We start from the raw sequence: 13,622 nt of genomic DNA on the forward strand, positions 1-13,622 counted from the left end.
CAACTTAATTCTAAAATCATTAGGCTACTGATAATGAAAAAGAACTTCAAATTCACGTTCTCTAATTTATAGAATCTTGCACTTTGAAGGTGTCTAGACATGTGATCTAAGATTGTCCCAGGATTGATCTATCTTCCTTCTCTCACCTGGGGCAAGGTGGGGGCGGGGGTGAGGAATTTGATCAGATATTAAGGATGATCACATATAGAGGGTGGAGATTCTTGTAAAACTGACTTAGCAGAATTTGCTAAAATTGGATGATGCAAAGATAGTCACAGAAATTCAGAAATGGAAGCCTAGTTGAGAAGGGAGCTTAGAGAAAATTGACTAAAGTTTTGTTAAGGAGAATTTTTGCAACCAGCACTTGTCAGGATATCTGGCACTCAAAATAGCCAGACCTTGGAAATAATGGCTGACCAAACTCTTCCTAATGCCAGGACCTTGGACCTTTGCCAGTAGTCTATATGCTTCCTTAAGGCTTGTCTGACCTCTGCTGCCAGGCAACTATAATTAATGTGATCATGCCATCGATCTGGTTCCCATTCCAACAGTTCCTGCATGAATCCTTTAGGCAATGAAAAAATTTCCTCTCTCATAAATCATATAATAGTATGGCAGCTTCATTGTAAAATATGTATTGAAATGGAACATGTTCCCCATTTGAAATATAGTCTTATTATTTAAGCAGCACAGAAGGCTTAAAACCACCCTTCCTGAGCCAATCTTCAAATATTTAAAGACAGACATCAAGCTCATGTTTTGCTTCTTTCTTTCTGCAGGAAGGAAGGTCATTCTTTTCCACAACCTTTGCTTCGCTTTTCTGTTACTGCTTGTCCTGTTCATACCTGAAGCTCACCATTTACCTTGCTGGCTGACTATTCTCCATTTCAACTCCCAGATGAATTGTATGTTTCTCTCTCCTGCTTCTTGCCGCAGGAGGCTGACTCCTATGCACTTCATCATCCAAACCCCCTTGTCTAGTACGGGGTCCCATGCTAGTCATAAATGACAAGCCATGCTTATCCCCACCTCCACACCCCTATGCTCACTCATTGTTTGGGAGTTGTCCAGGCAGTGTGTTGCCTTAGTTTGAAAGGTGAGGCAGATCCTGAGGCACCCACAAGAAGAGGCTACCAGCTAGCTAAGCTTCTCATGACATGTTTGATTTTGAAGGGGAATCTGAGTGGTGCACTATCGTGGCTGCCCCAGGATAATAACCACTGAGATATTCTAAACATGAAAGCAAGCAATTTTGGTTGAATGGCAAACAAATCTGCAGATCAGCAGTATCAACATCATTTGGGATCTTGTAGAAATGAAAATTCAGATCCCATACCAACTACTAAATCCAAATCAGTACAAGAAGGCTCCAAGATGAATCATAGATAGATTAAAGCTTGTGAAGCACTGATGTACTGGGAATTTTGCTATGTTCCCCAAAACATGAAGTCTCTTTTTGGGGGAAAATTATATCCATTCACCCACTGGAAGTTGCCTCTTCTCATTATCCTATAACAGCCCTAATCATGTTTTATAAATCCCTGTTTAGCCACAGTTGTTTGGCCCAGGTATAATGCTGGATCTAAAGTGGGACAATCAAATTCTCTCATTTCAGATTTTGGAAATGTGTATGAGATTTCAGTTTATTATATACTGACTTTGAATTGAGATAATGCAAATTTGGGAATTATGGGTGGGCCATGTTACACAGAAGGTCAATCTGTAAAAAGAGGAAATGAATCATGTACATTTCACTTTCCCTTACTTGTTTTTGTTGTTGTTATTTGTTTTTCTTCTTTATCCAACTCAGTTTTTTTTTTATTGTTAAGAGTATTGCAGGTGTGCCCCATTATCTCCCTTTGACCCCTCTATCTGGCTTCCACCCTACCCCAAGCCTTCACAGCACTATTGTCTGTGTCCATGGGCTATGCATATATACATATAAGTTTTTTGGTTAACCTCTTCCCATCCCCCCTTACTCCTTCCCTCTGAAATCTGTGGTTCTGTTCCATGATTCCATGTCTCTGGGCCTATTGTATTCATCAGTTTATTTTGTTCATTAGATTTCACATATAAGTGAGATCATGTGATACTTGTCTTTCTCTGACTGGCTTCTTTCACTTAGCATAATTCTCTCCAGGTCTCTCCATGCTCTCTCAAAAGCTAAGAGAGCCTTCATTTTTACAGCTGCATAATATTTCATTGTGTAAATGTACCACAACTTTTTTATCTGCTCATCTACTACTGTGCACTTGGACTGTTTCCTGATCTTAGCCAGTGTAAATAGCACCACTGTGAACATAGGGGTGCATATATTCTTTCTGAATGGTGTTTCAGGATTCTTGGATATATTCCCAGAAGTGGGATCACTGGGTCAAATGGCAGTTCCATTTTTAATTTTTTGAGAAAACACCATATATTTTCCTAGAGTGGCTGCATCAGTCTACATTCTCACCAGCAGTGTACTAGGGTTGCCTTATTATGTGTAACCAAAAGAGACCAAGACAGATGGTGAATGGTTTTGTAATAATATGAATATAGAGGGTCATGGTTTTTCAGTATTAGAAAAAGCTGGCAGGTATTCTATGATAAGTTCATGCAGCTTCTTTACCCTGCTAAGTCATCTAGGTTTCAGGGACTGCCAGCATATTATATACAAGATAAAACTTTTTTCTTTTCTTTTTTTTAGTTCAAATTTTGATGGGTCAATAAACTGATCCAAATTGATCAAAATCACAAAATATTGAGTGAACAGTCAGACCATTCCACATTGCCAATACCAAATATAATTGACAGACTATAATTAATTCAGGGAAATAATTTAAAGATATTATGTTCTATTTGTACAGATCTGATCTTTGCACATCATTCCCCCACAGCCATTGTTGCATTTTGTGCCAATGACAGTCCCTGGCTGCTCTGTTGGAAAGTCTCACCTGGAGAGTGCGGGCACCTCTCTGCTCTGTGGTCCTCTTTCTTCTGGAACCCACAGTGATCTCCAGGTCGCTCCTTTCTTTGCATTTGTCATTATGTGCTTCAGGTTCCAATTGAAGGCTTAGATTATTGTTATCGGGGTGGATTTTATGGATAAATGTATGTATCTAAAGGTCATGTCATAGGATTAGTTACTGTGGGGAAGTTTTCCATCACTTTTTATGAAAATCATTATAATTGTTATTATTCAAATTAGAGCGATAACTACTATGCTTGTCTTTAATGTAGGATTGGGCTTTATTTGACTTCCTTGGTTGCCTCCTTTTAAATACATTTAAAATTTCGATATGAGCTTCGTACATGGCCACGCTCTGTGAAGTACAATACAAACAACTGGAGGTGACTCTTCATCTGTTCTCCGCATAGCCTCCCCATTCCGGTGGTTTCTCCCTGCATCCAGCATCCCTTCTGGCCTTCGATTCTCATTTTTCCCTTCAGCTGCAATGGTGAGAATGCTGCTTTCCATACTGTTAAAGGAGTGTGCCTGCCAGATAAAAGAACCTTTTTTTTCCACCAGCTTGAAATTCTATTCTTCTATGGATCTCCATTCTAGCTTCCTCTTTCCTTTGACAGAGGACAAAAGCCACTGGGGAAGTGAGCAGTTCAATTTTGTCTATGCCATACATTGGCATTACAGCAAAGGCCCCACACAGCTCCTCTCTGACTTCTTTGATCTTTTTCTGCTATGAATGTGACATTTGGTTGTCTTTAACCTTATATGCTCAATTTGAGATTACCCCTTGGACACTGTATTTATAGATCAAACCAGTCTCCTATTGATCTTTAGTTATATGACCTTATTTTCTCCTTTTGTACATCCGTTGCCTTTTAACCTCAGTGCTCATTGGAGAGTTACTTGGACACACACATTAATACTTGATGGAATATTTAGAATTATTCCTTATTGGAACTAAACTGGAGAAAATTCAAATATGAACTCTCTGGGATATTGCTTATTTTTCTCTGCAAGAATAGATTGTAAGGACTTAGGTAGAGAGGTACAGCCCATAATCATCATTCTAATTCACCATTTATATAAGACTCCATCACCCAAATAACCAGTCAGTCATTCTCTGTCTTAGCGTCACCTGCACACCCCAGATTTTCTTTTCCTTTCCTATTTTATTTTAATTTTTTACCACTGAGGAAAATCTATACTAGCAGAGCCTGGTATAGAATCCAGTCTTTGATGTCCACTTTATCCAGTCAACCAATCTGAGGAAATTTAATAAGTACTCTTATGTCTCAAATAATTTATCTCATTGTTCTAATCAAGAAAACAATCAAATGGCTCCTTAGGCCATTCAATGGCTTGAGAGAATCTGAGGACCACGTTGACAAAAATACCTCTCAGTTGATTCAGAACAAGACAAAGGTCCCACTCCTTTATCTTCAAAGTCACATTTTTCTGATACCATCTGTGCTTTTTAACCACACCCTGCTCCCCTCGCAAGGGTATTTATTTTTCACATGATATATCCATTCCACTGTTTTCCCCAGCCATTCCGGTTTATATTATTGACTTCCCAAGTCAACATGTTGTCCTCTAGTACAGTAGCACCGAAAATTACTGTGTAGAGGGAGTCTTCTGGGATTCAGTAAGAATTCCTCTTACCAATTCCTTGTTTACATATCTTCTCCACATTTCCTTTCCATTCAGTTATCTGAAACACATTCATCATCGCATGGGGCAGTGATGGGAAGGCTGTGCACTTCATTTAATTCAAGGGGGGTTGGCACTGCAATTCCATAGCAGCCACATTAGGTTTAAGAGCCCTCCCAGACAATAAAGGTCAATTTGTGTGTAACTAATAAGTAATTAGTTCTACTTTCTGAATTTGTCCACTTCTTTAAAATAAGATCATGAAACAAGATGTACTTCAATATTCTAATCACTATGTAATCTTTAATTTTATATCTCCTTTGATGATAAATCAAACATTGCCTTGTAATATCTTTTGTATTATTATAATGAACTATTTTTTTGAAATATACTTTACATGCAATAAAATTTACTACTTTTTAAGTGTGGACAAATACATGTAGCTATGTATCCAACATCACAATGAAGATATAGAATGTTTATATTACTTTTCAAACATCACCCATGTTCCTATATGTCTCTATAGATTTTCCTTTTCTAGAATGTTATAAAATAAGATCATATAGTATGTAGTATCTGCATCTGGGTTCTTGCACTTGGCATAATGCTATTGAGATCCACCCAAGTTATTGCATGTATTAGTAATTTGTTGTTGTTTTTATTGCTGAGCATTAATCCATTATATGAATTTACCGCAATCCTTTACTCGCACATTGATGAACATTTAGTGATTATGAATAAAGCAACAATGAACATTCATGTACAAGTCTTTGTGTAGACATATTTTTATTTTTATTGGGAAATACATAGGAGTGGACTACTGGGTTATATGGTACGTATGTGTTTAAATTAAAACACTGCCAAAAGTTTTCCCAAAGTGGCTATACCATTTTACATTCCCAGTAATGTATGAGTGTCAGAGTTAGTTGCTTTACATCCTTACCAACACTTGGTATTTTCAATCTTCTAAATTTTAGGAATTCTAGTGGGAATGCAGTGGTAGCTCCTTATGGTTTTAATGTACATTTCCCTATTGATAAATTGTGTTAACTATCTTTACAGGTGCTTATTTGTCACCCAGATGTATTTTTTGGTGAAATATATTTTCAAATATTTCCCACTATTTAAAAATTAAACTGCTTCTCTTATTATTAAGTTATGAGTTCTTTACATGTTTTAGATACAAATTCTTTATCAGATGTGTGTTTTATAAATATTTTTTCCTAGTATGTGACTTGTAATTTTAATTAACTGTCTTTTTTAAAAAGACAAAGTTTAAAATGTGAAAAAAGTCTAATCTACCAATTTAAAAACAATAGCTGTGCATTCTTGTCTTAAGAAGCTTTATGTAACTCAAGGTAGCAAATACTGTTTTCCAGTAATATCTTTTTAATTTTCATGATTTTAGCACTTTTATTTAGTTACATGATACATTTCAAGTTAATTTTTGTATGTGATATAAGATACTTGTTGAATTTTTGTTTTGTTTTATTTTTTGCCTATGTTTTTTGCTTATGAATGTCTAATTGTCCAGCACCACTTACTAAAAAGACTGTTCTTTTACAATAGGATTGCTTGAGAACCTTTGTCAACTATCAATTAATCTTATACAACTGAAACTAATATACAATAATATTGAATGCCAACTGTAATTGAAAAACAAATGAATTGATCTTATAAGTGTATGTCTATGTCTGGCTATCTGGCCTCTCTGTTCTGTATTACCGCTCTTCATGTATATCCTCTGCCGATACCACTCTTGCTTGGATAACGTAGCATCACAGTAATTGTCCCAATCAGGCAGTGTGTGTCTTTCAGCTTTATTCTTTCTTTTCCAGGCTGCTTTACACTGTGATAATAAGAGCAACTAATACTGACTACCAAACATTCTTCTAAGTATTTTGCATGCATTTGCTCATTTAGTCTTTACAACAACATAATAAAAGACATATTTATTATTATTTTTCTTTTCCAGATGAAGAATTTGAGGCTCAAAAGAGATTAGCAAATTGACCACAGTCATTTTAACTGGTAAATATCAGATCCAGGATTTGAATCCAAGTCTGTATATCTCCAGAGGATGAGCATCCATCTAACAAGCTGCATATTCCGCCTCTTATTTACCATCTTACAGTTTTTCACCCACCATAAGATTGCCAGTTCAAAGATGATAGCTATTTAAGATATAGTAACACTAAAGAAATACTGTAATTGGTTAATGTTCCCAGTGTTTACAGGAAGTTGTAAAACCTTTGGAGTGAATTAATTGAGATGTGGTCCCTGCTCTGGTGTTTTAGGCAGGATCAGTCATATTCTCAATATGCTCATCCTTCCACAATCCTTGACACACCAAAGCCTGGGTTTCCATGGGAGGCTCTGCAGCAGAGCTGAAAGAGCAGTAGCGAAGCTCTAATGTTAATAAAGTCCTAGGCCAGGAGCGATCTTGCCCTCGCAGAGTGTGATCTATATTTTCAGTAGCCTCCAATGCCCTTTTCAGCAGCCTCTTTACAGCTCATTGGTGGGTAATAAGTCTTGACCAGTATTGGTCTTTGACATCGGTAGTAAAATACAATCTAAAAAGCACCCAATGGAGTATAAAAGTCAGCATCAGGACAGTGCAGATGATTTCTAATGTAATATATTTCCCATCTGGAATCACCATGTATAGGATCCAGGGGGTAGGTATTTTGCTCACCAGCTAAATTATTAGTTGGACAAAAGCACATACTATTTTCTTGGTATGAAAGCTTACAGATACTTTGTATAAAGGCTGTTTTAGTAGTTTTGATAAATAAATAAAATTATCTATTTGTAGTTCACAGTATCAGTTTATGGGTGTTTTTAAGTTTAACTGAAGAAAGTTGACCTAGGTGGTGAAGGTCTAGGACAGTGATGGTGAACCTATGACATGCGTGTCAGAGGTGACACGTGAACTCATTTTTTTGGTTGATTTTTCTTTGTTAAATGGCATTTAAATATATAAAATAAATATCAAAAATATAAGACTTTGTTTTACTATGGTTGCAAATATCAAAAAGTTTCTATATGTGACACGGCGCCAGAGTTAAGTTAGGGTTTTTCAAAATGCTGACATGCCGAGCTCAAAAGGTTCGCCATCACTAGACTCTAGGACAATATAATTTAAGGAGATTTGAAGTTATTCAGGGTATTCTGCCAAAAGAAAGAAACAATGACGACCAAGGTGAAAGCATAATGTCATTCTTTAAATATTTGAAATGGTCTTTGTATTGGTTGCATAATGCTCCCCCCCCATCCCCCCTCCCCCCCACTGAATCATATATACCTGGAACCTCAGAGTGTGACTTTATTTGGAAATAGTCTTTGCAAATGTAATTAGTTAAGAGGTTAGCTTTGGCCAGTGTAGTTCAGTTGGTTGGGCATCATCCCATTCACCAAAAGATTGCCAGTTTGCTTCCCAGCCAGGGCACATGCCTGGGTGGTGGGTTTGATCCCTAGTCGGAGGTGTCCAGGAGGCAGCAAATCAATGTTTTGCTCACATTGATTTTTTTTCTCTCTCTCTCCCTCTCCTTTCCTTTCTCTCTAAAAATTAAATCTAAAAATCTTTTTTTTAAATGATGAGGTTATACTGGATTAAGATTGGCTTTAAATCCAAAGACTTGTATTCTTATAAGAAGAGAAGAGAATACACAGACACACACAGGGAGGGAGGTCATGTGAGAACAGAGGCAGGATTGGAATGGCATAGCTATAAGCCAAGGAACGCCAAGAATGGTCAGGAGCCCCCAGAAGCTAGGAAGCGGTAAGGAAGGGTTTTTGCTAAAGTCTTCCTAAGAAGCATGGTCTTGCTGATACCTTGATTTCAGACTTGTATCTTCCGGAACTGCGAGATAATACATTTGTGGTATTTTAAGCTATGAAGTGTGTGGTACTTTGTTACAACAGCTTTCATAAATTAGTACAGTTTTGAAATAAAATAGGCAAAACTTTTTCTAATTTTCTAGAATTAAGGGCAAGGGAGGAAAATGCTAAGTTAACTTTGCTCACTAGACTCTTGGGACAATGGAATAAGCTGCCTTCTGAAGATGTGGCCATCTCATCACTGAAAGTATCGTATACGTTGATTGTTCATCTAGAAGGAAAGTAGAAAATAATTCCTAGACTTGGTTAGATTTTGGAATAGATGGGCACATCCAATACTTCCAGCAATACCACTCTATGACATAAATAAAAATATGTGTGTGTTTTTTAAATTTAGCTTTAAAAAATATAAACCACACTTTGCCAGAAGTACTTACAAATAACTAGAGCTCCTTTATTAGTCTGAAGCTTCCTGATATAAGCCATAAAGTATTTTTTCTTTCTTGAAGGAAATTAATTTCTTTCTTGAAATAAAATTAACTATTACCATCATCTCCTCTTGCAAAAAAGTAAAGAAAGATATCATGCATCCTTACAAAGAAACCTTTTTGTCTAAAAAGTATCCCTTTTTTGTTTTTACATGTTTCTATTATACTAGAATACATACAAATTGGTCCTCCTCCCTTAAATGAGAAATAAATACTGTGTTAGATATTATGACTGAACCAGCTTGTGGTCGATTCGATTAGCCTCAATTCTTCTGTACCTATACCTTTTGCTCTGTGTCTTTGGAGTCTCAACCTATGGAAGCAGAGTGAGTTTGGGCTTAGCTATGTGACTTGGTTTAGTCAATAGAACTTGAGCAGATGTGATACTGGTAAAGGCTTGAAATATGCTTGCATGGGTAGGTGTGTTCTTTTTTGTTTCTGCCTCTTTGTTGGAAAGAATAGGTATCAGCCAGTCTACTGACACAAGGAGGATTATAAGCTTGTGGAACTGATATGGACCTTATAACGTGGAGTTAAAATTGGCTACTCCTAACCTAGATCATCCGTTTCAGACAAGCCACCGATATAGGAGGAAAGCAAATTATAGGTGTTTCATGCCATGGAATTGTTATACAGTATCACACTGGCAATATATTGTCAAAATATTAAGAGAATAAACTTGATGTCTTCATGACTCTATATTTTCTTTTACCAGAGTATATAGTAAAAGGGATCAGACAATCTCTTCCCACTACACTTTACTTGAACTCAAATGCCCCAGAGGACTTAGCTGTAGCCCACAAGATAAACTGTCTCTATCAACTTTACCAATGGTGTTATGCCAGCTTTGGGTTCAGTGGCAAACATTGCTATTTGTCTAATAAATCCAACTCCCTCCTTCCTAACAGAACCCCAACATTGTTTGGAAGTGGCCATATTATAAAGTTAACAATACCCCTCTAACTCCCTTATGATTCAGTTCTAAAAAACAGCCAACTTTTGGTCAAAAGAATGAAAGTCACTAGCTGACAATGGCTTAGCAGAACAATAGAAGAAGACTATTTTTTTATGGCATCATAGATGTGCTATTTTGCTTTCTTATCTCATGAGGAACAATTTGGTTAAATCACTGTTGTCAAGTTTCTGTTATATGCAGCTATATGCAATTTAACTAATAAATAATTTGATGTTAGAGGGTTCTGACAGTTACAGAATCTAGTGAATGGTGTAAGCTATGGGTGATGAACACCTAGTTATTACAAGTTGGTGATCCTTGCTGTGTACTGGAAAAAAAACCTTTGATCATGTTGTCCCTTGTAGTATATGGGATGTGGACCACATGTTGACCCAAGATATAATCTTGAAGAATAGTGAGGGGGAAATTTAGATCATTGGCATATGTTGGTTACTTCTTCCCCATTTTAGCAAAATTTTTCAAGAGCAGGATGAATTTAGAGTTAGCAAGCCTGCAAGTAGATATGAAGAAAATATAGCTTTGATAAGGGAGATGCTTTCTGCCCATGGCTTGCAGTATAAATTGACCGAAAGTCCCATAATACGAAGGGTTATCTCCTTGAAAAAAAATTTACTCTTGTGCATTAAACATAAACCATTATAAGCACTGCTATGAGGTACTGGGCCTTAGCAGAACATTAGATTATGGCCTCCAGCCTCTCTCAAACACCTTCCATTAAGAGGGAAGCTGACAGGCAAAGAGGCTGCTTTCTGAATGGAACTGATTTTGGATTGCCTCAAGGTAACTACTGTTCTCCAAGTCAAGGCTAGGGAGATAAGCAGAGTTCACAAGTCAGTGGATAAAGATATGAGTCTTCATGCTAAAAGATAAAGTTTAGGCAAAATTTTACCTGCACATAAAATTTACTAAGTTTTAGAGAGAACCAAAGAAAATCCAAGTTTGCTTTTATAGATGTTGACTCTTATGGCTAAACCTGGACCTCTGAATTTAACTTCCAGGAAGATATTTACAGCAGCCAAGACAAGCGAGGCATTTTTTTCTAATTCCTATTGTAGATGTTGTCTGAAGAACTAGAACTATTTTGCCTGAAGATCAGAAACAGGACATTGATATATAGTGAATGAGAGAGATTTTCCCAAACAACGAAATGAAGTCCTGTCACATTAAGCACAACCTAGAGCCTTCACTATTAATGATTTCCCATTAATCTTTTTCCCAATAAGAACACTCATTATTTTTTTATCCATATTACATTTATCACAGAATACATTCTGAAAGGAAATTATACCAATGACTGGATTTTCATTTTTTATTTTGCAAAAATTTCAGCTCAAAGTGGCATAAGTTTTAGATTCTCGCTTCCAAAGATGGGTTTTCATTCCTGGCTGATTGCATCCTGAAGAAATCAAAGGTGTTCACAAAGTAAAATCACCTTCTCTGGAATAATCTCTCTTCCCGTTTTCAGGTCTTCTGAGACATTTTTTATTTATGTAACAAATGACTCACAGATACAATTTTAAAAAGTAAAAGAAAACACACCAAAAATTTTGGATAAAGGTCACAAGAAAAATTATCTATGGAGACAGAAGATTTTTTTAAAGATGCTGTTCATGACTTGGTGGAATTAGGAGCTTGCTACAATACTGTTTAACAATTATTTATGTTGTTCATTTTCTGAGATTTCATTCCAATGAGAGCTGCACACTGTCAGCTTGGTTTTGGGGCTGTTGATCGGCATACGTCCTTGAAATAGAATACATTTCCAGTTGCTGTCTTAAACGAATTTTGCTCATTGTGTCATAAAAGTTGGGCTCTGACAAAGTTTCTGCTGTAGGTGGCACACTGAATATCCTCATAATTTTCCTTTTATTCCAAGTAAACGTTAGTGGCTTCATTCCAGGCCTCATGAAAGCTGTAATCAATAGAGCCAACGTCACCCATCACTCCGTAATCCCCAGGCATGTGGGCTGCTATTTCCCGAGGTGGCAGGCGGCCAGGCTGCTCGGTGCGGGGCCCTTTTCCCCGGAGTTGGGGCCGGGCTCACGGGAACCAAGAACACTCGTTATTATTGTCTGATTCCTTTCCTACCATTGTACATTGGGCATGTTGGGAGCAGATAACTTGCCTTTTAGTTTTAAAGATCAAGAGACTCTGAGGGCTCTCTTCCTATCCAGGCAGAGAGGATTACACATAACCCAGCAAGCCAGACTCTGAACAGGATTAAGAAACTGGATGAGACTTGGGGCTTGTCTACTTTGGGAAGAAGTGTATGTAACTCAAGGAGACGATTGTGTTAAACACTGGTGCTTTCTTACTATAGATTTGAACTTGTATTTATTTTAAAAATCATCTGATGTTGTTAGAGATAGTAATGTGTCCAGTTTAAAACCCAAAAGTCATCTCTTCAGACTCCCTTGCAGCTAGGGAGGGCACTATGTCCCAGTTCTAGCATCTAAGAATGAATGATTTAATGGAGATTCCAGAAGAGCTATTATTTTCTGAGAAAAAAATTCCATGTCTATCACACATATTTCATCTTTTGTGCTATTCTTAACTCCCTTTCTGAAACACATAGGCAGTTAGCCTTATTATCACTATAGGATGAGAGTCTCACTAAGGATTGTGGAAAAGAAAGAGAAGAACCTGAGCTCCTGGTATCATTGTGGAGTCACTGCACCTGTGTAAACTGCTTACCTCTCAACTGCTTGTCAGTTGAGAGATAGAAACCCCTTGGAATATAAAACAGAAAGCAAAACACTAACAAATAAAACAAACAAACAAAAAAACTCACACACACAGACAACAACAGTATGGTGGCTACCAGAAAGGAAAAGGGATGGAAGGAGCTGGAAGAGGGTAAAGGGGGTCAAATATATGGTCATGGGGTGATTTGACTTTGGGTGGTGAACACACAATGCAATAAATTTATAGACGATGTATTATAGAATTGTACACTTGAAGCATATAATCCTATTATAACCAATGTCATCCCAATACATTTAATAAAATTTTAGAAGGAATTTAAAACCCCTATTTTTTAAGCCAGTGTTGTCTCAGGTGTGTCATACATAGAGGTAAATATAATCCTGATGGATAGAAGGACTATTCAAACAAATACCTCTTGCACAGGCCTGTGTGGCTCAGCTGGGCGTTGTCCCATGTACCAAAAGGTTGCCTTTATGATTCCCAGTCAGGGCACAAGCCCCGCTTGCTGGCTCAATCCCTGGTAAGGGGCAGGAGGCAGCCGTTTGATGTTTTTCTCTCTCCTTCTTCCTTCCTCTCTCTAAAATCGATAAAAATAGTTTTTAGAATACCTCTTCCACAGAAAATACAATTTAAATACTGTCTAGCAATGTAATTTATAGGGAATAATGGGATAGTGAAAAACAATACACAACCCCTTTCTGCTAACATTTTTCTCATGATGTTCTGAGAAAATGTACTCCCTTCATCAAATGAAATTTATATAAATTATGTAAATGAAATAAAACTTGGTCATGGCTTGACCTCTGAAGCAGATATAAGGGTGCAATTAAATAAATTTGAGTCTGATCTCCTTTAAGGAGTGGAGTGGAGTGAGATCTCATGTATTAAAATATCCACATAGCCACGTTTTTATTGTTGGTCCCAACAAGTCATTATGTGTTTTAAGTGCACAAAGAAAATGGCCTTGAGGCAGACATTCTAAATTGACTGCTCTTCCCTCAGGTAGCCACTCTAT

At 37.1% G+C, this 13,622-nt stretch overlaps 1 pseudogene; it reads right to left on the reverse strand.

Moving 5' to 3' along the window:
• Positions 1-11,146: 11,146 nt before the first annotated feature.
• On the reverse strand, positions 11,147-11,946 carry LOC132238013 (small integral membrane protein 19-like; annotated as a pseudogene).
• Positions 11,947-13,622: the final 1,676 nt, after the last annotated feature.

Source organism: Myotis daubentonii, chromosome 7, assembly GCF_963259705.1.
Source record: "Myotis daubentonii chromosome 7, mMyoDau2.1, whole genome shotgun sequence".
Lineage (NCBI taxonomy): Eukaryota > Metazoa > Chordata > Mammalia > Chiroptera > Vespertilionidae > Myotis > Myotis daubentonii.